The sequence below is a fragment of the Aethalodelphis obliquidens genome, unplaced genomic scaffold (genome assembly GCF_003676395.1).
Source record: "Aethalodelphis obliquidens isolate GAN/ISIS:26980383/991018 unplaced genomic scaffold, ASM367639v1 scaffold105, whole genome shotgun sequence".
Classification (NCBI taxonomy): Eukaryota; Metazoa; Chordata; class Mammalia; order Artiodactyla; family Delphinidae; genus Aethalodelphis; species Aethalodelphis obliquidens.
Genome location: NW_020838049.1, coordinates 2,277,972 through 2,300,441, shown reverse-complemented (window position 1 = coordinate 2,300,441; position 22,470 = coordinate 2,277,972). Strand labels below are relative to the sequence as shown.

General features: G+C 38.2%; 1 long non-coding RNA gene across 2 annotated transcripts in view; it reads left to right on the top strand.

Annotated features, from left to right (window-relative positions):
* LOC113614830 (uncharacterized) overlaps positions 1–22,470 on the top strand; it is a 105,019-nt gene that overhangs the window by 68,319 nt on the left and 14,230 nt on the right. Inside the window, exon 4 of one of the 2 annotated variants that reach the window (XR_003430743.1) lies at positions 274–319. The exons of the other annotated variant lie outside the window; for it this stretch is intronic. This is a non-coding gene — a long non-coding RNA (uncharacterized LOC113614830). Of the gene's footprint in view, positions 1–273; positions 320–22,470 lie in introns of those variants that run through there. 2 annotated transcript variants of the gene reach the window in all.

Sequence of the window (22,470 nt, the reverse complement as noted above, 5' to 3'; positions counted from 1 at the left end):
TGTGCTCCTCAACGGGAGAGGCCACAACAGCGAGAGGCCCGCATACCGCAAAAAAAAAAAAAAAAAAAAAAACTTCTGAAAATCTCTGAATATCATACTGGAAATATGTATTTCTAACTAAGGGTGACATTTGATAATGCTTAGTCTTAATATTCACAATGAATTCATCAACTGTGGTTGGGTCATTTGAAATGACACAACTAAATCTTTCAAGTAAAAAAATTCAGGGCTTCCCTGGTGGCACAGTGGTTAAGAATCCGTCTGCCAATGCAGGGGACACAGGTTCGAGCCCTGGTCCGGGAAGATCCCACATGCCCCGGAGCAACTAAGCCTGTGCGCCACAACAACTGAGCCTGCGCTCTAGAGCCCATGAGCCACAACTACTGAAGCCCGTGCACCTAGAGCCCATGCTCTGCAACAAGAGAAACCACCTCAATGACAAGCCTGCGCACCGCAACGAAGAGTAGCCCCTGCTCGCTGCAACTAAAGAAAGCCCGCGCGCAGAAACGAAGACCCAATGCAGCCAAAAATTAATTAATTAATTTTAAAAAATTCTATTCTTTGGGTGATAATGATGTGTCAGTGTAGTTTCATCAATTGTCACAAATGTATGACTCTGGTGGGAATTCCCTGGTGGTCTAGTGGTTTGGACTCCACGCTTTCACTGCCGTGGGCCCGGGGTTCAATCCCTGGTCATCCCACAGGCCACAAAATGTGGCCAAAAAAAACCAAACAAAAAAAAAACGAATGTATGACACTGGTGAGCGATGTTGATAATAGGAAAGGCTATTCATGTGTGGAGGCATGGGGCGTGTGGGAACTCTCTGTACTTTCCACTCAATTTTGCTGTGAACATAAAATTGCTCTAAAAAATAAAGTCCATTAAAAATTCTATTCACCATTACTGAATTGAACTTATAATTATAAATACTTTCTCTAATGGGATAATTATGTTATTAAAAAGAAATTACTAGAGTTTTATCTTGAAATGATTGGCACAGAGTATTCCCAGTACATTTTTTTTTTCTCTAGTTGGTGACAACATAAACTGAAGCTCAGATTGAGGCACCTCTCTGACACTTGGGAAACTGATGACAGGACAGATAAAAGCCTGTCACAGCTGATTTCATGTTATGACTTGTTAATGTGTCCAGCCTACCCACAATGGTTCAGGGAATTAAAAAAGGATCCCAAGGGTATGCAGCAAGAACATTTCTTGCATGAGCAGATTAGGAAAATAAAGAACATTTTTTTGAAAATTTGCTTGATGGCCCAGGTTTAAATATGGGCCATAGGATAAAGAGCACTTTTCATTCACCCTCTTGCCAATTATCCTGTTGCTTGCTCTCACCTTGTCTACTGAACAAGTAAACATGGAAAAAGCTATAGGCTCTGAAATCAGTCAGCCTGGATACAAATTCCAGCTATGCCTTGGCCAGATTATTGAACTTTTCAGGTGATTGCTTTCTTCATATGTAAAATAAGAACATAATAGCACTGACCAATGGTGAATACCTAGGAACTGTTTTGTGCTTTGTTGTTAAAAGATTGAGAACCAGGTTTTGATACAAATTTGGAATAAAGTATACCAATCTAAAAACTCCTGAGGGATTAATCACAAAACTGGTAACAGGGGACTTCCCTGGTGGCGCAGTGGTTAAGAATCCGCCTGCCATTGTGGGGGACATGGGTTCAAGCCCTGGTCTGGGAAGATCCCACATGCTGCGGAGCAACTAAGGCCGTGCGCCACAACTACTGAGCCTGCGCTCTAGAGCCTGCGAGTCACAACTGCTAAGCTCATGCACCACAACTGCTGAAGCCTGTGCACCTAGAGCCCATGCTCCACAACAAGAGAAGCCACTGCAATAAGCCTGCACACCACAACGAAGAGTAGCCCCCGCTCTCCACAACTAGAGAAAACACACGCGCAGCAACAAAGACCCAATGCAGCAAAAAATAAATAAATAAATAAATAGAAAAATATTTTTTAAAAAACAAAAACAAGACTGGTAACAGGAGATTTTAGTACAAATAATCAATTTATTAATCTCCTTAACCTCTCACTAACCCCTTCCCCCTTCTAATACTAAAAGTTTATACACAGTTTTGGAATATGAAATATTTTATCAAAATATACTAATGTTCCATATTATTAAGGAACTATAATCTTGGGATTGCTTGCATTTTTTCCAATTGTTTACTGTTAAACAGAAAGCCTATTGAGAGATTTTATAAACATTAAAATTTGAAAAATCATTTCTATTTTCTTTTTTATACAGCTATTTTCATTTTAAAACTGATTTATCATGCAGTCATATTCTAAGAAAAGCTTTCAATGAAATTATATAAAATACACTGAAGTTATAATTTAATACACTTTTATCTGGTTCAAGTGCTAAGAGGTTTAGTTCAGCCCAGGTTAATCTGTGTTGCACAGAGCATAGTGGTTCAGTTCTGGACCTAAGGAAGGTTTGATCTGAAAATTTGGACCGCTCTACCAGCTCAAAGAGATTCAAAACCTTGGTTTGGCCTAGAATTGAACTAGTCCCTCCAGAAATCCTCCAATGAGAATTTACCTAAAACAAGTTAAAATCAGACCAAGGTCTAAGTTGGGGATGAGAATTTTTCACTTTGATGCGTTCTACCTTAATTATTCTTTAAAAATTACCTAAAATATATTTTTTTAAGTAAATGCAAGATGCAGCAGACAGTAATACTCACACAATACTCATTTTCTGTCATGCACTTTCTCCCACTTCTGCCCAGCTTATAGCAAGTAGTTGGAGCCATGTGACTAGATCTGGTCAATGGGCTTTGAGGGGAACTGATGTGTGTCACTTCCAGGTCAAGGCAGAAAAAAGCCAGTGCTTGATTCTCTAGATTTCCTTCTTTCCACTCTGACTCGAGTGGCCTCATGGGTCCTTGAGTGACAATGTGGAGTAAAACCCACTGCCTACCAGCCTGGAACAGTGTGTCAGAGAAATAAATTTTTGTTGTTTTAAACCACTGCAACTTTGGGGGTTGTTTTTTACAATAATTTAATTTAGTCTGTCCCAATTCACAATACTTCCTTAAATGCAACCTGTTCTTTCACTCCTCATGCTTTTGCACATGCTGTTCACAATACCTGAAAGGTCCTGGCACCTCAACCATCAAGCCAGCTCTTTATTTCAGGATCCAGCCCCAGTATCTTGTGCCTAATGAAATGCAGAATGACATACAGAGAAAAGAGTATGGGTTTCAGAATTTGCTAGGCTCAGGTTCAAATGTGGTTCCATCTCTTAAAAGCTAGGCAATGTGAGAAAAGTTATTAAAACTTTCTCTGCTCTAGTTTCCTTATCTACAAAGTGAGGAAAATAACTTCATTGGATATTTGTGAGATTAAATAACATCAGGGGTATAAATTGCTTAGTGCAATGTTTACCACATAGGAAAAATACTAGCTGTATTATTATTTCCAGGCCTCCACCACCCCAGCTCAATTCAGATGCATTTTCCTCTTGGTTTCAATAGTGCCTCTATTATAACATTAACTGTCTTCCATTATATTTTTTTACATCCATGCCTATATTCCCCATTAACCTATGAATAACTAGAAGTTAGTGGCATTGTCTGATTTTGTTTGCAGTTCTATTCCCAGCACCTAGAACACTCTGTTCGGCAATAAGAAGTGTTCTACTAATATTTGTTAAGTAAACTCTTCTTGATGTGCTCAGCACAGTCCATCTTTAATAAATTTTTATTGATTGGATGAATAGAGCAATGAATAAATCAATTAATGAATAAATGATTATCTCTTGCCTTTCCCCATAAGTAAACTGACTTTTTCAAAGGGGAACCATTTTAACCTACTTCCTATAAGCCTCATCTCATTCCTGCTGCTTTCTTCTCTCATGGCAGACTGGCTACCTATTTATTAAAATTGTGTCCTCTTCCATAACATACTTCTGGAAAATATTTATCATTCCCCTTGCAACTAGGCAGTGCTTTGTGACTAATTCTCACCAATCGAAAGTAAGCAGAAATGATGTATCTTCCTTCAAGCTGAGCCCATAAAATACCTTCCTTGAGATCCTCCCTATCCGTTGGTCCCCTCTATTGGATGCAGAGAAACCAATGGAGGATACCAATACCTGAGAAGATGCTGGAGCCACCAGATGAAAAGTGCTTGGAGCTTGAGTGCCTGAATGACTGTGTGGAGTAAACTTCTACTTACTTCATTTACTTCATCCCAACCAATCAAATTGGACTATGAGATTAATAAGAAATGATTATTCTGTTAGGCATTGGGATTTTGGATTGTTTATCACCTTCAGAGCCCTATATTCACCCATGCAGGGCTGGGATAAAAAGCACTTAAGCAGCCTGGCACACACCAGTCATCCCCCCCAATCTGTAAGTACTTGAAAGAAGCAGGTTCTCTTGTAGTGCTGACCCCTGGCTCCTGTGTTTTCCATCACTTCCTCCCTGACTGAGATCTAGAATGGGACTTGGTCAGTGCTGCCAGCGGAGAACTAAGGAGTTGCCGTTCTTTATGCCCACGAGGTGCCCTGTTCTGGTAATGGGCACTGCTTCCTGAGGCTGGGTTCCAACACTGTTTATAAAGCTTAGTCCTGCTTTTGGATTTTTTAGCTTAATATCCCAGGAGTTCCTAAGAATGAGACCTTGCTTCGCTTTTGCTGGGTCCTGCACCAGAGCTCTGCCCCCTAATCCAAAGGCCATTACATGTTAATTAACCATGGTGAGCATGGTAAGTTGGCTTTCTGTCTGTTTGTAGTCTTGAGTTTTGCCCACCCCCTTCATAACTTATGCTGGGAAACCTCGCCCTGCCCTGATGACCTAGCTGCAGACCAAACATTTGCTTAAACTATGTCTATTTCTCCTGCAGTTCACTGAGGCACCTTTGCCCTGCTGAGCTGTCAGAGCCCTTACATTCAGCTGGGCCCACACCTTCCTTTCACCACCTGGGATGGGTGGGTCTGGGGCAAAGTATCCTCCAGACATTCCTCTCCAGCCTAGAGTAAGCAGTGCAGCCTCACAGGGACGTTCTGAGATTAGCACAGTTCAGATGTCATCAGGTCCTTTGTTTTTCATTGCATTTAGTATTTCAGTGAATGTTTTATATTGTGATAAATATACTTTAATTTTAGAGTATAGCAAATAGGTTAATGGTTTTAGAGCCTTATATTTTTATGAGATATGGATACACTACATTACATTTAGGGCATGCTTGGCATGCAAACATTATTTTATTGCACTAAATCAAGTCTACTGGTACCTCAGCTTAACCGTTAATGACTTAATATGCAAGTTTACTAAAGTCCTAGCCAGTCGTCCTATTGCACAGTCACCAAATACCCAAGCATTTAAAGTGCCTTTCTTCTTTAATCTCATTTTTGTCCTACAGTCTTTTCTAATGTGCCTTGCTTTCATTTGCTGGCCTATATTTTTACTGTCCAGCTAAATAGACAAAGTCATTTCTAAACAATGACTTTTATTATTGAGCTTAAGGAAATTAAAAAATAAAATCAAACTTGCTACATGTAGGTACGAGTTGCCAATAGTCAATTCTCGGGAAAGCAGCTACTAGAAGTAGTCTGTCCTATACTCCTGGCAGCAACAATGACAATAAAAGCCTTGCCCTACAGATGTTCTGGAAACACCCAGTTTCCATCCTAGAATGGCAGAGAATTGCATTTTCACTCAAACTTTATTATCTACACTAAGGATGTTTGCAGAATCCAGTGAGATAGCTAACACTGAGTGTGAACTATATGCCAGATATTGGGCAGCACATTTTACATACTCCTTTACTCATTGCAGCATTTTTACAAGGTAGGTGTTATAATTATTACTATCCCTCCTATTTTACAGATAAAGAAACAGAGGTTTAGATGCTTTAGGGAACTTGGTCAATGTCACAGTGTGTCAATTAGGATGAATTCAGCTGCAAGAAATAAAAACTTATGAGGAGTGGCTAATACCAGTGCCTCTCAGATTTTAATGTGAATAAGAATCACCTAGGATCTTGTTAAACTGCAGGTTCTAGTTTAGTAGGTTGGGAATTGGGGGTGAGATTCTACATTTTCAATAAGCAACCAAGTGATGCCAATGCTGGTCTGGAGACCATACAGTGAATAGCAAGTGTTTAACCACAAAAACACTTATTGTTTACTTAGTGAGAGGTTTGGAGGTAGGCAGTTCCAGGATTTATTCAACAGCTCTACAGTATCCTTCAGGACACAGACTCTTTCTATCTATCTGATGTGCCATCATAAATAAGTTTTTTATCTTAGGCTATTTCCTCATGGTCACAAGATGGCCATCTCTGCTCCAAGTGTCACATCTGTATGTGGCTAGAAACACAATTCATTCCCCCTGAGACTGGACACATTGCCAGCTTAAAAAAAAAAAATCTAGCAAGGAAGACATGGAGGTAAGTGGGGAATGGAAGTGGGGAAAGGCATTAAACATGTATGGCATAGCTAAGAAATAGTATAGCCAAGATTCAACCCATCTGTATCCAAAGCTATACTACTTTGCATCTGTTGAATTAACTGTAGCTGAGGTGACCCGAAGTCATCTCAGAAGGCAAACCTGGAATGCCATTGTTCTAAACATGCTCAACTTTGATTACTTGTATCATGGCAGCCTGAAGAATGAGTATACTATCTAAAAAAAGGGAAATGGATTTGTTTGGAGCCTAGAGATGAAGAGCCATATAAGCACAATTCACAAAGATTCGGCTCAGCAGAGAACTGTTCTTCTGTGGGGCAGAGATTGTTCAGCTGGATTAGATGTACACATAAAAACATCCCTTAAAATTATTTCTCTTGACTCCATGCTCACCAGGAAATTTTCTGGTTCTTCATTTGATCTGCCAAGTAAGCAGAAACCAGGAAGGGAGAGGGAGCTCCCCTGGTGAGTCTACAGGCATTATTGTTTCTCTGAGAGTACAGAGTTCCCACTGGAAATAAATACTTGCACTTGGACAGAGAGAAGAGCTCAGAGACATACCCATGTCCAAATTGAAACTTATTATGCAATAAAAGTGGAAACACAAATCACTGTAAAAGGAACAAGTTGTTTAGGAGATGTTGCGAAAACTGGCTCCCCATTTGGGAGAAAAATTTTAAACAAAATTTCACAAAGACAATGAGACATCAAGTTTACATCAATTAGACTGGTCTCTTAGGGAACACACAGGAGGGCATTCATTAGAACTTTGATTATGGTTCTGGAGAGTTGAAGGTAACCTGGATGGCCATCACTGAGAGAGTGAACAGGTTGAATGCAATGGATTAGAGGTACCATATAGCAACAAGAATAGGTCTTTAATATATAATACTTAATGACAAAAGATATAGAATGCAATACTATTCATATAAACTAAAAATACAAGCACATAATATACAGTTTGCATAACACATTCAAATAAAAAGATACACATTAGGGCTTCCCTGGTGGCGCAGTGGTTGAGAGTCTGCCTGCTGATGCAGGGGACACGGGTTCGTGCCCTGGTCTGGGAGGATCCCACATGCCGCAGAGCGGCTGGGCCCGTGAGCCATGGCCGCTGAGCCTGCGCGTCCGGAGCCTGTGCTCCACAACGGGTGAGGCCACAGCAGTGAGAGGCCCAAGTACTGCAAAAAAAAAAAAAAAAAAAAAAGATACACATTAAATACATTAAATTACCTATGGGGATGGGGAATGGGAGTAGAGTATGATGATCAAAAAAATGAACGGATGGATAGATAGATATATAAATAGGACAGAGTGGTCTCAGTGGTACTGATAATGATAACATGCCAGTCATTGAAGAATGTCATTAACTGAACCTTCTGCACCTGAGATCCAAATAAATAATTTAGCACCTGCAGGCAAGCACATACACAGACATAGTTATTTATATATACATATATTGATACAAATTATTAAAATTTAAAAATGAACACATGAAGATTCTTGTTTGCTCATTCCCTTTCTTGTGATTTCTTGTAGATGTCCTGACAAAAACGAGTCTCAGGGCCTGTGCTGAGTCTGAGCCAAGGCCTAAAGACCCACATCAAAGTCAGCTCCCCTGAGTAATCCGCCTTCGTAGTCCACAACCAGCACATCTCTCTAACTATAACCTTAAGTTTGGAGATTCTAATTATTAAAGTTGGATATCACCTTTCTGTCTAGCTAGAATGCATCCTCCCTTTCCTTCAGATAGAAAGTTCATTTTTATTTCTACTCAGTTACTGTTTCATTGTCTAAGTTCTTCAGTTAATGGAACGAGTTAGACTGTTAATATCTTCTCATTTGCACTAATAGTTTTCATATTGTCACTGCTATTACTACCCAGATAATTTTCCTGGCCAACATAGATTTTTTTTTTTTGGTATGAGGATAGATATCCCTTTCTTGTGTTTTAGAAATAACTCCTGATACTATTTGAGGGACTACATTTAAGGTGAGGAGACTATAAATAGAAAAGTAGCTCACTGAATCGTAAACTGGCATTTGGAATGGAAAAAAAAAGGGGGGGAGTGTGTCCTTAAGTGGAAGAGACTATTTGCACAAGAGGCCAACTGTTGTTTTAAATTAACTTTGATGCTAGGATTTAACCCTTTGCTCCCAAGGACATTAAATAGGTTAATTTCTAACTAATTGGAATCCAAGGGGCAAAATTATGAAAATACTTAGGTCATGCTTGCATTTGGAAATTCTATAATCTAAAGTGCTAAGGAAAGTGTCAAGACAAATCCTTCTGGGCCTGGCTTATAAAGATAAGTTGTAAGATATATAATGAAATTTTTAAGGAAAATAGCTGCACGAGCAAAGAGAACTGTCAGACTATTTCCTTGATATAAAAATCCAAATGAATACACATTTACTTTCATAAAAACCAGTGGAGAACTTAGAACAGCTAAAAATGTAAGTGCCTACTGGTGTGATTTTTATAGTTACAGTCCAGCTGTAAATTAACGTTATGACTTTGTGGCTTTATGCTTTCTTCTTCTTAAAATGCCATTTATATGCATGCAGGTGTAACTCATGCTAGTGACTAGTGTTCCAGTTTGCCTCTAGGCTAGTCTAGCTGGTAATGAATTTTGAAAATGCCAGATACTCCAGGCTCTTATCTCAGATAAGATGTGGGGCCCAAAGGCAAGATTATAACAAATTCTAATTGTGTACACTTCAGACAAAAATCTGTGAATAAAGTCACTGCAGTTCTAAAAATAGAAAGTGGAATCAATCCAATCACAATGCTAATGTGAGGAAATAATTCAAAAAAGGGAGTTCTCAGAGGAATCATGTTTTCGTAGACAAGCAGAAAGGAAAATATTTGAAATCAAGATTACTAAATTGATGAGTAGCCTTGAAAAGATGTGCCCCTTTAGGATTTTATTCAAGGATCAAGACTTACGTTATTTAACCACTTGCTGAAAAAAAGTAATACTCCACATGCTGTCATTTGTTTCCTGGTGCTTTCCAATTTGAGAATGAAATTTGAAAAAGGAGGGAAAGGCTTAGAGATTATTAGGGGCAGCCAACTCAAGGAAGTAACTTTGAGAAGATTCTGCCTTGCACCTATTCTTCAGGCTTTAGGCAGAGAAAGGGTTATAAATAAGGTAACTAATTTATCATGCAGATATTTTGAAAGTGAAAGGGAACACTGGTTAATAAATATACAAGAGTAATAGGTATAAATCAGGACTGTCCCAAGCAAATCAGATGTATATAATTCCTCTAATTGTAACCATGATGTTATTTCTGAGGAAGTAGATAGATCCTCAGCTGATATCTGAAATTCCACAATTAGAGCTTTATTTCTTTGTCTTTTTTTTCTGGTTGCTTTTGGTCTTCGTTGCTGTGCGTGGGCTTCTCATTGCAGTGGCTTCTCTTGTTGAGGAGCACGAGCTCTAGGCACATGGGCTTCAGTAGTTGTAGCACGTGGGCTCAGTAGTTGCAGCACGTGGGCCCTAGAGCTTGCAGGCTTCAGTAGTTGCGATGCATGGACTCAGTAGTTGCGGCGTGCAGGCTCTAGGGTATGTGGACCTCAGTAGTTGTGGCGTGCAGGCTCAGTAGTTGTGGCACATGGGCTTAGTTTCTCCACAGAATGTGGGATCTTCCCGGACCACAGCTCGAACCTGTGTCCTCTGCGTTGGCAGGCAGATTCTTAATTACTGCCCCACCAGGGAAGTCCAGTAATTTATATTTTAACATGAATAAACCTTTCAGATTCTTCCCAGAGGGCAAGTTTGGAGGGAGAGGAAAAGCCAGTCTGTTGAATTCTGGACTGTATTTGGCTGAGGGAAAAGGGAAAGAACACTGCATGAGGGAAGCTGGAGAAGTCTGAGGATGACCTTGACCATAAGACCTAGTCTTAACTCAGAGAAATATCCACAAGGAACCACAAGGGCCGGGCAAGCCTCATTGGCCCAAAGGATCCATGCTCACCTAGCCCCAGGGGACACATCTCTAGCAGAATATAAAGATCTCATTTCTAGCAGAATATAAAGGACGAGCTCCCAGCTGCTTATGAATCACCTTGCTCCAAATAAGCCAGCTTAGACACTCACAGGATAACTGCCATTTTTATGAAGTTTAGAGACTGCGTTCCCTTCATCACACAGAACCAGCTAGAGAAAAGTCTCTGGTCAGACCACTAAGTTTTGATGGTTCTATTCCCAATTCAAGAAGCACTGGAGAAGTAGGAGGTGAAGAACCCTGAGCTAACCCTCCAAAACATCCTTTCTTTTAAAGAGTTGTTTTGCATTTCTTGACTCTGAGCAATATACATCTTAGATTTAATCACTATTTAATGTGAATCCTTAGTATTGAAAACAACCACAAAATAAATAAATGAATAAATTAAAGTCTCTAGGCTATAATTTGGGCCATTTTTGACCAGTAATTTGCATCTACCTCATCCTTGCTTTTCACAACAACAGGTTATACAAGCCAGGTAATAGCCAGTGACCACTCACATTTTATGAATATATAAATGAACTGGAGGATGTCTCTGGAGAAGATTACAGGTTTTATGTAAAGCTGCTTTCAGAAATAAGGTCCTGAAATAGAAACTTACAATCTGAGCAGAAATCAAATGGCTCCAGGATGCCTGTACCAAGTTGTCCTTGCCAAAAGTTCTGCTAGGGCAACTACGCCATCCGTAAGTCACTGGAGAAATCAGAGTATATCAAAAATACCTGCAGAAAAATGAAAATAGAAACACAACAATCCAAAATCTATGGGATGCAGCAAAAGCAGTTCCAAGAGGGAAGTTTATAGCAATAAAAGACTATCTCAGGACACAAAAAAACTTTAAATAAAAAATCTAATGTCACATCTAAAGGAACTAGAAAAAGAAGAACAAACAAAACCCATAGTCAGTAGAAGGAAAGACATAATAAATATCAGAGCAGAAATAAATAAAAGACTAAAAAAATAGAAAAGGTCAATGAAACTAAGAGGTGGTTCTTTGAAGAGAAAAACAAAATTGATAAGCTTTTAGCCAGACTCATCAAGGAAAAAAGAAAGAGGCCTGAATCAATAAAATCGGAAATGAAAGAGGAGAAGTTACAATCTACACCACAGAAATACAAAGGATTATAAGAGATTACTACAAACAATTACATGCCAATAAAATAGACAGCCTAGAAGAAATGGATAAATTCCTTAAAATGTACAATCTCCCAACACTTAATCAGAAAGAAATAGAAAATACAACGAGAATGATTACCAGCAATGAAATTAACACAGCAATTTAAAAACTTCCAACAAACAAAAGTTCAGGACCAGACAGCTTAGAATGTGAATTCTATAAAACATTTAAAGAAGAGTTAACACCTATCCTTCTCAAACTATTCCAAAAACCTGAAGAGGAAGGAACAGTTCTGAACTCATTCTACGAGGCCAACATCACCCTGATACCAAAACTAGGCAAAGACACCACAAACAAATTACAGGCCAATTCCACTGATGAACACAGATGCAAAAATCCTCAATAAAATATTAGCAAACCAAATTCAACAGTATATTAAAGGATCATACACCATGATCAAGTGGGATCTATTCCAGGGAATTAAGGATGGCTCAGTATTTGCAAATCAATTAATGTGATACATGATATTAACAAACCAAAGAACAAAAATCACATGATTATCTCAATAGATGCAGAAAAGGCTTTTGACAAAATTCAACATCCATTTATGATAAAAATTCAAAGTGAGTATATATGCAACATACCTCAACATAAAAAAAGGCCACAGCCAACATCATACTCAGTGGTGAAAAACTGAAAGCATTTCCTCTAAGATCAGGAACAAGACAAGGATGCCCACTCTTGCCACTTTATTTAACATAGTATTGGAAGTCCTAGCCACAGCATTCAGACAATAAAAAGAAATAAAAGGAATCCAAATTGGAAAGGAAGAAGTAAAACTGTCATTGTTTGCAGATGACATGACACTATATATAGAAAATCCTAAAGATGCAACTAAAAAACTATTAGAAATAATAAATGAATTCAGTAAAGTTTTAGGATGCAAAATTAATATACAGAAATCTGTTGTACATCTATACACTAACAACAAACTATCAGAAAGAGAAATTAAGAAAACAATCCCATGTACAATTGCACCAAAAAGAATAAAATACCTGGGAGTAAACCTAACCAAGAAGATAAAAGACATGTACTTGGGAAACTATAACATTGAGGACAGAAATTGAAGACAATACAACAAATGGAAAGATATACCATGCTCATGGATTAGAAGAATTAATATATTTAAAATAACCATACTACCCAAGGCAATCTATAGATTCATTGCAATTCCTATCAAAATACTTTTGGCATTTTTCACAAAACAGAACAAATAATTCTAAAATTTGTAACACAAAAGACCATGAATAGCCAAAACAATCTTGAGAAAGAAGAACAAAGCTGGAGGTATCATGCACCCTGATTTCAAATTATAGTACAAAGCTACAGTAATCAGTTCATCAGTTTTAGCAATATTTTTTTGGATATGTCGCCTCAGTCAAGGGAAACAAAACTAAAAATAAACAAATGGAACAATATCAAACTAAAAAAGCTCTTGCACAATGAAGGAAACCATCAACAAAATGAAAAGGCAGCCTACTGAATGGGAGAAGATATTTGCAAATGATATATCTGATGAGCAGTTAATATCCAAAATATACAAAGAACTCATACAACTCAACATCAAAAAAACAAACAACTCAATTAAAAAATGTGCAGAGGGAATTCCCTGGTGGTCCAGTGGTTAGGACTCCACACTTTCACTGCCAAGGCACTGGGTTCGATCCCTGCTTGGGAAACTAAGATTTCACAAGCCACGCAGTGCAGCCAAAAAAATAAATAAATTAAAAATGGGCAGAGGGGGCTTCCCTGGTGGCACAGTGGTTGAGAATCTGCCTGCTAATGCAGGGAACACGGGTTCGAGCCCTGGTCTGGGAAGATCTCACATGCTGCGGAGCAACTAGGCCTGTGAGCCACAACTACTGAGCCTGCGCGTCTGGAGCCTGTGCTCCGCAACAAGAGAGGCTGCGATAGTCAGAGGCCCGCGCACCGCGATGAAGAGTGGCCCCCGCTTGCCACAACTAGAGAAAGCCCTCGCACAGAAATGAAGACCCAACACAGCAAAAATAAAAATAAATAAATTAATAAAAAGTTCAACCGAATTTTCTCTTTTACAAAAAAAAAAAAAAAAAAATGGGCAGAGGACCTGAATAGACATTTTTCCAAAGAAGACATAGAGATGGCTAACAGACATATGAAAAATGCTCAGCACCACTAATCATCAGGGAAATGCAAATCAAAACCACAATGAGATATCACCTCACACCTGTTAGAATGATTATCATCAAAAAGACAAGGAATAACAAGTGTTGGTGAGAATGTGGAGAAAAGGGAACCCTCTGTTAGTGGGATTGTATATTGGTGCAACCTCTGTGGAAAACAGTATGGAGGTTCCTCAAAAAATTAAAAGTAGAACTGCCATATGATCCAGAAATTTCACTTCTGGGTATTTACCCAGAAACACTAATTCAAAAAGATATGTGCATTCCAATGTTCACTGCAGTATTATTTACAACAGCCAAGATATGAAAGCAACCTAAGTGTCCATTGATGGACGAATGGACAAAGAAATTGTGGTATGTATATACACATACACACACACACACACACACACACAGAGGAACATTAGCCATAAAAAAGAAGAAATTTTGTTATTTATGACAGTATGGCTAGATCTAGAGGCTATCAAACAAACAAAACAAAATAAAAACAGATTTATAGATACAGAAAACAAATGGGCGATTGCCAGCAGGAAAGGGTGAGGGGTGGGCAAAATAGGTGAAAGAGATTAAGAGCTACAAACCTCTAGTTATATAACAAGTGAGTCACAGGGATGTAATATACAACATAAGGAATATGGTCAATAATATTATAATAATTTTGTATAGGGACAGATAGTTACTAGATTTACCATGGTAATCATTTAATAATGTATACAATGTCAAATCATTATGTAGTACACCTGAAACTAATATAACATTGTATGTCAACTATATTTCAATTTTTAAAAAATGCACCATCCATGAAAAGGCTAAGAACAAGTGCCCAGCCTATAGCTTTTTTTTGGTTTCGGGGTTTTTTAAATTTTATTTTATTTACTTTTTTAAACAGCAGGTTCTTATTAGTCATCAATTTTATACACATCAGTATATACGTGTCAATCCCAATCGCCCAATTCATCACACCACCATCCCCACCCCCCTGCGGCTTTCCCCCCTTGGTGTCTATATGTTTTTTCTCTACATCTGTGTCTCAACTTCTGCCCTGCAAACCAGTTCATCTGCACCATTTTTCTAGGTTCCACATACATGTGTTAATATACGATATTTGTTTTTCTCTTTCTGACTTACTTCACTCTGTATGACAGTCTCTAGATCCATCCACGTCTCAACAAATGACCCAATTTCGTTCCTTTTTATGGCTGAGTAATATTCCTTTGAATATATGTACCACATCTTCTTTTTCCATTCATCTGTCGATGGGCATTTAGGTTGCTTCCATGACCTGGCTATTGTAAATAGCACTGCAATGAACATTGGGGTGCATGCGTCTTTTTGAATTATGGTTTTCTCTGGGTATATGCCCAGTAGTGGGATTGCTGGGTCATATGGTAATTCTATTTTTAGTTTTTTAAGGAACCTCCATACCGTTCTCCATAGTGGCTGTATCAATTTGCATTCCCACCAACAGTGCAAGAGGGTTCCCTTTTCTCCACACTCTCTCCAGCATTTGTTGCTTGTAAATTTTCTGATGAAGCCCATTCTAACTGGTGTGAGGTGATACCTCATTGTAGTTTTGATTTGCATTTCTCTAATAATTAGTGATGTTGAGCAGCTTTTCATGTGCTTCTTGGCCATCTGTATGTCTTCTTTGGAGCAATGTCTATTTAGGTCTTCTGCCCAGTTTTGGATTGGGTTGTTTGTTTCTTTAATATTGAGCCACATGAGCTGTTTATATATTTTGGAAATTAACCCTTTGTCCGTTGATTTGTTTGCAAATATTTTCTGCCATTCTGAGGGTTGTCTTTTTGCTTGTTTATGGTTTCCTTTGCTGTGCAAAAGCTTTGAAGTTTCAAGAGGTCCCATTTGTTTATTTTTGTTTTTATTTCCATTACTCTAGGAAGTGGATCAAAAAAGATCTTGCTGTGATTTATGTCAAAGAGTGTTCTTCCTATGTTTTCCTGTAAGAGTTTTATAGTGTCTGGTCTCAAATCCATTTTGAGTTTATTTTTGTGTATGGTATTAGGGAGTGTTCTAATTTCATTGTTTTACATATAGCTGTCCAGTTTTCCCAGCACCACTTACTGAAGAGGCTGTCTTTTCTCCATTGTATATCCTTGTCTCCTTTGTCATAGATTAGTTGACCATAGGTGCGTGGGTTTGTCTCTGGGCTTTCTATCTTGTTCCATTGATCTATGTTTCTGTTTTTGTGCCAGTACCATATTGTCTTCATTATTGTAGCTTTGTAGTATAGTGTGAAGTCAGGGAGTCTGATTCCTCCAGCTCTGTTTTTTTCCCTCAAGACTGCTTTGGCTATTTGGGGTCTTTTGTGTCTCCATACAAATTTTAAGATTCTTTGTTCTAGTTCCATAAAAAATGCCATTGTAGGGCTTCCCTGGTGGCACAGTGGTTGAGAGTCTACCTGCCGATGCAGGGGACATGGGTTCATGCCCCGGTCCGGGAAGATCCCACATGCCGCGGAGTGGCTAGGCCCGTGAGCCATGGCCGCTGAGCCTGCGCATCCGGAGCCTGTGCTCCGCAACGGGAGAGGCCACAACAGTGAGAGGCCCGCGTACCGCAAAAAAAAAAAAAAAAAAAAAAAATGCCATTGGTAATTTGATAGGGATTGCATTGAATCTGTACATTGCTTTGGGTAGTATAGTCATTTTCACAATACTGTTTCTTCCAATCAAGAACATGGTATATCTCTGCATCTGTTGGTATCATCTTTACCTTCTTTCATCAGTGTCTTATAGTTTTCTGCATCTAGGTCTTTTGTCTCCCTAGGTAGGTTTATTCCTAGGTATTTTACTCTGTTTGTTGCAGTGGTAAATGGGAGTGTTTCCTTAATTTCTCTTTCAGATTTTTCATCATTAGTGTATAGGAATGCAAGAGATTGATGTGCATTAATTTTGTGTCCTGCAACGTTACCAAATTCATTGATTAGCTCTAGTAGTTTTCTGGTGGCATTTTTAGGATTCTCTGTGTATAGTATGTCATCTGCAAACAGTGACAGTTTTCATTCTTCTTTTCCAATTTGTATTCCTTTTATTTCTTTTTCTTCTCTGATTGCCATGGCTATGACTTCCAAAACTATGTTGAATAATACTGGTGAGAGTGGACGTCCTTGTCTTGTTCCTGATCTGAGAGGAAATTCTTTCAATTTTTCACCATTGAGAATGATGTTTGCTGTGGGTTTGTCATATATGGCCTTTATTATGTTGAGGTAGATTCCCTCTGTGCCCACTTTCTGGAGAGTTTTTATTATAAATGGTGTTGAATTTTGTTGAAAGCTTTTAATACATCTGTTGAGATGATCATATGGTTTTTCTGCTTCAATTTGTTAACATGGTTTATCACATTGATTGATTTGCGTATATTGAAGAATCCTTGTATCCCTGGGATAAATCCCACTTGATCATGGTGTATGATCCTTTTAATGTGTTGTTGGATTCTGTTTGCTAGTATTTTGTTGAGGAGTTTTGCATCTATATTCATTAGTGATATTGGCCAGTAATTTTCTTTTCTTGTAGTATCTTTGACTGGTTTTGGTATCAAGGTGATGGTGGCCTCATAGAAAGAGTTTGGGAGTGTTCCTTCCTTTGCAATTTTTTGAAAGAGTTTGAGAAGGATGGGTGTTAGCTCTTCTCTAAATGTTTGATAGAATTTACCTGTGAAGCCATCTGGTCCTGGACTTTTGTTTGTTGGAAGATTTTTAATCACAGTTTCAATTTCATTACTTGTGATTTGTCTGTTCACATTTTCTGTTTCTTCCTGGATCAGTGTTGAAAGGTTATACCTTTCTAAGAATTTGTCCATTTCTTCCAGGTTGTCCATTTTATTGGCATACAGTTGCTTGTAGTAGTCTCTTAGGATGCTTTGTATTTCTGCTGTGTCTGTTGTAACTTCTCCTTTTTCATTTCTGATTTCATTGATTTGAGTCCTCTCCCTCTTTTTCTTGATGAGTCTGGCTAATGGTTTATCAATTTTGTTTATTTTCTCAAAGAACCAGCTTTTAATTTTATTGATCTTTGCTATTGTTTTCTTTGTTTGTATTTCATTTATTTCTGCTCTGATCTTTATGATTTCTTTCCTTCTGCTAACTTTGGGGTTTGTTTGTTCTTCTTTCTCTAGTTCCTTTAGGTGTAAGGTTTCATTTTTTGTTTGAGATTTTTCTTGTTTCTTGAGGTAGGCTTGTATAGCTATAAACTTCCCTCTTAGAACTGCTTTTGCTGCATCCCATAGGTTTTGGATTGACGTATTTTCATTGTCATTTGTCTCTAGGTATTTTTTGATTTCCTCTTTGATTTCTTCAGTGATCTCTTGGTTATTTAGTAACGTATTGTTTAGCCTCCATGTGTTTGTGCTTTTTACATTTTTTTCCCTGTAATTCATTTCTAATCTCATAGCATTGTGGTCAGAATAGATGCTTGATATGATTTCAATTTTCTTAAATTTACTGAGACTTGATTTATGACTCAAGATGTGATCTATCCTGGAGAATGTTCTGTGCGCACTTGAGAAGAAAATGTAATCTGCTGTTTTTGGATAGGATGTCCTATAAATCTCAATTAAATCTATCTGGTCTCTTGTATCATTTAAAGCTTCTGTTTCCTTATTTATTTTCATTTTGGATGATCTGTCCATTGGTGTAAGTGAGGTGTTAAAGTCCTCCACTATTATTGTGTTACTGTTGATTTCCTGTTTTATAACTGTTAGCAGTTGCCTTATGTATTGAGGTGCTCCTATGTTGGGTGCATATATATTTATAATTGTTATATCTTCTTCTTGGATTGATCCCTTGATCATTCTGTAGTGTCCTTCCTTGTCTCTTGTAACATTCTTTATTTTAAAGTCTATTTTATCTGATATGGGTATTGCTACTCCAGCTTTCTTTTGAGTTCAATTTGCATGGAATATCTTTTTCCATCCCCCCACTTTCAGTCTGTATGTGTCCCTAGGTCTGAAGTGTGTCTCTTGTAGACAGCATATAGATGGGTCTTGTTTTTGTATCCATTCAGCAAGCCTGTGTCTTTTGGTTGGAGCATTTAATCCATTCACATTTAAGGTAATTATCAATGTGTATGTTCCTATGACCATTTTCTTAATTGTTTTGGGTTTGTTTTTGTAGGTCCTTTTCTTCTCTTTTGTTTCCCACTTAGAGAAGTTCCTTTAGCATTTGTTGTAGAGCTGGTTTGGTGGTGCTGAATTCTCTTAGCTTTTGTTTGTCTGTAAAGCTTTTGATTTCTCCATCGAATCTGAATGAGATCCTTGCCGGGTTGAGTAATCTTGGTTGTAGGGTCTTCTCTTTCATCACTTTAAGTATATCATGCCACTCCCTCTGACTTGTAGAGTTTCTGCTGAGAAATCAGCTCTGTTAACCTTATGGGAGTTCCCTTGTATGTTATTTGTCATTTTTCCCTTGGTGCTTTCAATAATTTTTCTTTTCTTTAATTTTTGCCAATTTGATTGCTATGTGTCTCGGCATGTTTCTCCTTGGGTTTATCCTGTATGGGACTCTATGCACTTCCTGGACTTGGGTGGCTGTTTCCTTTCCCATGTTAGGGAAGTTTTTGACTATAATCTCTTCAAATAGTTTCTCTGGTCCTTTCTCTCTCCCTTCTCCTTCTGGGACCCCTATAATGAGAATGTTGTTGCATTTAATGTTGTCCCAGAGGTCTCTTAGGCTGTCTTCATTTCTTTTCATTCTTTTTTCTTTATTCTGTTCCACAGCAGTGAATTCCACCATTTTGTCTTCCAGGTCACTTATCTGTTCTTCTGCCTCAGTTATTCTGCTATTGGTTCCTTCTAGTGTAGTTTTCATTTCAGTTATTGTATTGTTCATCTTGTTTGTTTGTTCTTTAATTCTTCTAGGTCTTTGTTAAACATTTCTTGCATCTTCTCGATCTTTGCCTCCATTCTTTTTCTGAGGGCCTGGATCATCTTCACTATCATTATTCTGAATTCTTTTCCTGGAAGGTTGCCTATCTCCACTTCATTTACTTGTTTTTCTGGGGTTTTATCTTGTTCCTTCATCTGGTACATAGCCCTCTGCCTTTTCATCTTGTCTATCTTTCTGTGAATGTGGTTTTTGTTCCATAGGCTGCAGGTTGTAGTTCTTCTTCATGCCCAGTCTATAGTTAATCTCACCAAGGTTACTGCCTAGAGCAGCCCCATCCAATTGAAACTTCTGCAATGATGGGAATGTTCTACATCTGTGCTGTCCTACATGGTAGCTATTAACCACCTGTGGCTGTTGAACAGTTGAAATGTGGCCACTGCAAGCAAGGAACTAAATTCTTAGTTTTATTTTATTTTTAATAATTTAAATTAATTTTATTTAACTTAAATTAATAGATTTAAATTAGTAATTAATGTTTAAATTAATTTAAATTTAAATAGCCATCTGTGACTAATGCTACCAAGGCAAGTCTAGAGGTTAAACCAGTGGAAAGAAAGCAATTCAGAAGTCAGCTTTGAATTCAGCAGGGAATCTAACAAGTTAACATTTGATAATATATTTTAACTCTGTAAAAATCTGCAACTGCTCCTATTAATTTATCTCAAGTCTTCACAATGGCCTTCTAGACTCTTCATATTCTGGCCTTCCACCCCTCTCCTGCTTCTTCATCCATTACCTGTAGGATCTCAGCTCCTAGTACTCTACCCCTTCCTCACTTAGCTCCAGCTCTAGTGGGCCCCTTGCAGCATTCCTGTTTCAGGGCCTTCCCACTGATGCTTCTTTCTGTCTCAACCACTGTTCTCTTAGCTATATGCATGGCTTACTCCCTCCTCTCCTTCAAATTAATGCTAAAATATTATGTTCTCAGTGAAAACTTTCCTGACCACTTTATTTAGAATTGCAATGCCTATCATCACGCATACTCCTTATCTCTTTCTGCAACTCTGTCTCTTTAGTGTTTAGCTCCTTCTAACATACTTCTAACATAATTCACTTACTTATTTTGTCTGTCTGCCCAATTAGAATGGAATGTGAGTTCCACGAGGGCAAGGATTTTCCTTGGTTTGTTCACTTCTGTAGTCAGTGGTATGCACATAAATGTTTAAAAACTGGCTCTTTGGGGGGGAAATGCCCTGATTTGTAGCATTTGCCAATTTCTGTGGTATAAGTACTCCTACTATGAACAATTTCAGTTTACCAACAAGAATTTACCCAACGTGGATCTGGGAAGAGATATGCACAATCAACTTGCAAATCAAGCCAGCTCTAGCACACCATTAACTATACCCCAATTCCTAAAACACTTGGAATTTGTCAAACAGCATTTCCTATACTTTGCTCTTGATAAGAATTACCCGGCGCTCTTTAAACAGGGTAAAACCTAGTTAATCCCCTCCCCTGGGGATTCTGATTAAGAGGCTCTGATGGGAACTGAGAATTTGATTTTATTAATTGAGGTAAAGTTGTGTTAGTTTCAGGTGTATAGCATAGTTATTCAGTATTTTTGCAGATTACACTCCATTATAGGTTTTTAAAAGATCATGGGTATAATTTCCTGTGCTGTAACTGTATATCTTTGTTATTTATCTCTTTTATATGTAGTGGTTTGTATCTGTTAATCCTATACCCCTAATTTGTCCCACCTCCACTTCCCTCTCCCCTTTGGTAATCACACATTTGTTTTCTATGTCTAAGAGTCTGTTTATGCTTTGCATATACATTCATTTCTATTTTATTTTTAGATTCCACATGTAAGTGATATCATATAGTATTTGTCTTTCTCTGACTTATTTCACTAATATCCCATTGTGTATATATATATATATATATATATATATATATATAGACAGATATGTGTATATCTTAATCCAACCGTCTGTTGATGGGCACTTGTGTTGCTTCCATATCTTGGCTATTCTAAGCAGTGCTGCTATGAACTCTGGGGTACATGTATCTTTTCAAAAAAGTGTTTTCATTTTTTTCTGGCTATATACCCAGGAGTGGATCATGGTAGCTCTATTTTTAGTTTTTTAAGGAACCTCTATACTGTTCTCCATAGTGCTTTCACCAATTTACATTGGGAGTTTTATATATATATATATATATATAGCTTCATTGCGCAGCAATGAAGATAAAATGCAACCATAAATAAATAAATAGATAGATAGATAGATAAATAAATTAGCCTGCGTATCTAGAGCCTGTGCTCTGCAACAAAGAGAAGCCACCACAATGAGAAGCCCACACACTGCAACGAAGAGAAAGCTGCATTGGGTCTTCGTTGTTGTGCGCAGGCTTTCTCTAGTTGTGGCGAGTGGGGGCTACTTTTCATTGTGGTGCGCGGCCTTCTTGCAGCAGCTTCTCTTTGTTGCAGAGCACAGGCTCTAGGCACGCGGGTCCATAGTTGTGGCGTGCGGGCTTAGTTGCTCTGCGGCTTGTGGGATATTCCTGGACCAGGACTCGATCTCATGTCCCTTGCATTGGCAGGCGGATTCTTAACCACTGCGCAACCAGGGAAGTCCCGGGAATTTATATTTTTAACAAATACCCTACGTGCTTCTTATCCTCAAGGTAGCCCAATCCACATTCACCTTCCAACTCAGGTTATTCCTTCCAAAGCTGAAAACTAGCCTTCGGCCAGAGAATTTGGAGAAACCAGCCTATCATCCAAACAAAAATACAGAGACTCGGTGGGAAAA